We start from the raw sequence: 4,234 nt of genomic DNA on the forward strand, positions 1-4,234 counted from the left end.
TGGGTGAGTCAAGCTGCCCTGCTGCAGTGTCATTCTCAAAAGTAGCATCCTCTGGAAGGCATGTCATAGCTTGAATTGACATCACAATGTTAGCCATTGCTGCATTATTTTCTGGGTACGATATAGAAGGAACCAAGATAAGTGTCTGTGGTACAGTAGTGATGGGGTTAGCAAAATACTCACAGATCTAAGTATTATGACTCATTATGGAAATTAGAGATGGAAAATACTTAAGTCATGTATTGTAGCTCATCTCCCTTCAGTACAATATACACAGATTCATGCTGTTTTATTCCAGTCTAGTTTTAACAAACCATGAAACTTCTATCACTTACACAGTTTTAAACACCTCACTGTCAGGAAGTTTGCACTGATATTCAGCCTAAAATGTTTCCCCCTCCCTCCTTAATTTCAATCCATTACTCTTAGGGCTCGTCTACAGAGAGTTAGAGCACGGTAAGCCAAGGTGTGAATCAACAGCACATTAGCTTGCCAATCACTAACCGGCCATTATGAACACTGCTATCATGCACTGTGCTCCATGTTGTACTTTGACATAGTCATTTGGAAATCTGGATCAAATTTCAAATTTTATAGCTGGAGCCGATTTCTATCCATGAGTCAATTCCTCAAGTGCCCCAAGTGTTTCTGTTGCTCTTTGAACAACAGAAACACTTGTTTATACAACATGTTTATACAACAATCCACATTTTCCGAAACCCTTTCAAGCAACCTTTCTTTGAAGCACACTGTTCAAAAGACCCCTTCCCTTTCTTTGCTTGATAGCTTTTTACAGCTGTTATTCCAACTTTAGAGAGTCCCATCTCCAAGCTACTATTTTCTCTATTTATTCTGCTCTCTTTTTTACTGAATATGGCTGTAATCTATGTGCACAGAATTATGAAGTTACACAGGCAAATTTCTACATGTTGAACAATGGCCGTGTCTAACATGCTTCAGCAATTGTGTACAATCACAATTATCTTTATTACTGAGGTCTATATATGTTGATTCCCCCCCAAAACTCCAGACAAATTCAGCATGTAATATTACTTCTAACAAGGTGGTGTTTCCAAAACTGAATGCGTGAAAAAGTATTTTTAAAACCATACTAGATGTACTCATTGTTCATTGTTATTTTCCTTGTTTATATTAAAATAGCGAGACATTGGCTTTCTTTTGTTTTGTTGTGGAGTAGGGTTCCCAAGGAAGACCAGGAAAACAAGGACCTCAGGGGCCTGTGGGACTCAAGGTAATTCCACACTGTGCTGCTGAAGAAAAACCCAAGCAACTCCAACTAGCCATGAATATATTAGACTTAAAATACTATTTTAAAAAAAAAGAGGGAAAGAGAGGGAAGCAAGGATAACTCCCTAAAATGGTTAAAGTTTGGATTAGGAGGGAGCAAGATCCCCATGAAACCCCTGCACTGACTATCTGGACATTGGATTTCGGTGCACTGGGATAAACAGCTAAATTCTCTTTATCCCAGTGTAGATGCAGATGCGGTGTAGTTGCAGCCATGTTGGTCTCAGGATATTAGAGAGACAAGGTGGGTGAGGTAATATTTTATTAGAGATAAGCTTTTACAGAGCTCTTCTTCAGGTCTGGGAAAGGTACCCCCAATCTCACAGCAAAATGCGAGGTGGAACAGATTGTTTAGCAGAAGTAGTTAGCACATATTGTATGGGACCAGTCAAGGTAGAGCAGAGGTGGGCAAACTACAGCCCACGGGCCACATCTGACCCACGGGACCGTCCTGCCTGGCCACTGAGCTCCTGGCCGGGCAGGCTAGCCCCCGGCCCCTCCCCTGCTGTCCCCCCTCCTCCGCAGTCACGCCATCACATGGGCAGTGCAGCTGGCTCTGTCCGGGCAGCGGGGCTGCAAGCTCCTGCCACTCTGAGCAGCATGGTAAGGGGGGCGGCGGTGGCCGGGGTAGGGGGTCCCGGGGGCAGTCAGGGGACAGGGAGCAGAGGGTGGTTGGATGGGGCAGCGATTCTGGGGGGGGCGGTCAGGAGACAGGGAATGGGGGGGTTGGATAGGGCGTGGGAGTGGATAGGGGTCGGGGCAGTCCGGGGACACTGAGCAGGGGAGGTTGGATGGGGGTGGGGTCCCAGGGGGCCTGTCAGGGGTTGGGGGTGTGGATAGGGGTCGGGGGAGCAGTCAGGGGACAGGGAGCAGGGGGGTTGTATAGGTGTGGGAGACCCGGGGGGCTTGTCAGGGGGCAGGGGTGTGGATAGGGGTTGGGGCAGTCAGGGAACAGGGAACAGGGGGTGGTTAGATGGGGGTGGGGTCCCGGGTGGTGGTTAGGGGTGGGGGTGCTGGGAGGAGGCAGTCAGGGGACAAGGAGCGGGGGGGGGGTTGGATGGGTTGGGAATTCTGAGGGGGGCATTCAAGGGGTAGGAAGTGGGTGGGGGTGGATAGGGGGCAGAGGCCAGGCTGTTTGGGGAGGCAGAGCCTTCCCTACCTGGCCCTCCATACAGTTTCGCACCCTGATGTGTGGGCCAAAAAGTTTGCCCACCCCTGAGGTAGAGGATGGTGGGAAGTGGATAGACTGGGTCAGGGAATGGGCGGACAGGGCCAGGGAATGGGCAGGGTTTTTGTTCTCCCTGCCCCCTCACTTGCCAGACTAGCTGAGCCAGTGTGTGTGGGAAAGAGAATATAATAATTTACAACTGGTATAACCCCTGGGAGCAAGGAGGAAGCAGAGGAGGAATTGGGACCCAGAGATGTGTCTGAGTTACAATATTTCCCAGGCTACTCCTGAGTGGTGCTGTTTATGCACCCCCCTTAGCTCAGAGCTGTGCCCACAGTTATCAGTCTTTTCCCAATGTGATATGTGAACATCACTGAAAAGGAAAAGAACCAGACTGTGCTTTTAAGCCATTGCCCAAGGTGTGTATGGGGGGAGGTATTGAAGGATACGCACTGCAGGGAGTGCCTCTGGAGGAAGTGTAACTGATTTATCCAGAATCCCTCCATGTAGAAGCAGCTTTGTCGCCCAGCTGTAGTATCCACTAGTCCCCGTGGTCAAAGTGACCCAGCTACACAGAGTTGCAGACTTTACATGACTGTGTATTCCCTTCTACTGTATATTGTGCAGTTTAATATATTTTAGAAAACACCACGTTAACATTTCTGCCTTCCGAATCATTAACTAACATGTGGCTTCAACTGTATTTGGATCCAAAATGGAGATTTTCATGGGTCCAATTTTAATTTATCCTTGGCTATTTCATTTCCACACTATGCTGGTTACCAGTTTGAGAGATGGTCATGACTTGGAACTCAGAGAGAGGAATTCTTTGAAGAATGGATTTGTAGGATTTAGAGATAGTTTAGTTAGTGAAGAACAATAAAATGCACTGGAATAACAGCTGTCAAAACTCTATCCTAGGGCTTTGCTGGTGCCGAAGGAAACAAAGGAGATAATGGAGAACAAGGATATAGGGTAAATTTACCAAACCCCACATCTTATGTCTCTATCCGAGCTGAGGGTAAGGGCCTGATCACACAACTTCTCAGTGCGCATAAGTCCATTAAGGTCCCTGGGAGTTTTATGCACAGAGGTCTTGCAGAACTGAGTCCTAATGTAATAGTGTAGACTTAGCTCATAAAGAACCTGATTGTTTGGAACTCCTATTTGCATCAGTGAACACTCACACAAGTAGTCCCATTGAAATCAGCAAGACTGTTGGCAATGAGAAAGTGCTCATCAAGGGATGGGCCCACAATGGGTAGCATATCCGCCAAGTAGTACTGCTGCAACCAGACTTCAAATACAGGGACAGAGTCTGCTACTTTCACTCACCTAGTGTAATCCCTTACTCCAGAAGCAGTCCTGTTGATTTCAATGGAACTACTCAAGGAGTAAAGTACCACTAAAGATAAGAGTGACAGAATTTGGCCCAGAGCAGTGTTACCATTACTAGAAGTGGTAGGCTGAGCCCATAGAATTGGCCTGTGTATTAGTTCCCAAGTGTTGTCTACTATTTAAAGTTGTTACTCCCTCAAAAATAAAAAGGGAATTCAGATAAAAAATGTCTTGAAGCAACCAAACAATCTCTCCTAAACAGCAGAAGGCAGGTCTCTGACTTAGGTCTGCATGATAGATAGACGTGTGTTCAGCCCTCCCCCCATGTGGATTTCATGTCATTATCTACATATAATAGGATTCACTCACCACCGGGGTGCCCCCATGTGGCTGGGTCTGGGGCTCAGCTCTCATCCAGTC

This window comes from Natator depressus, chromosome 2, assembly GCF_965152275.1.
Source record: "Natator depressus isolate rNatDep1 chromosome 2, rNatDep2.hap1, whole genome shotgun sequence".
Lineage (NCBI taxonomy): Eukaryota > Metazoa > Chordata > Testudines > Cheloniidae > Natator > Natator depressus.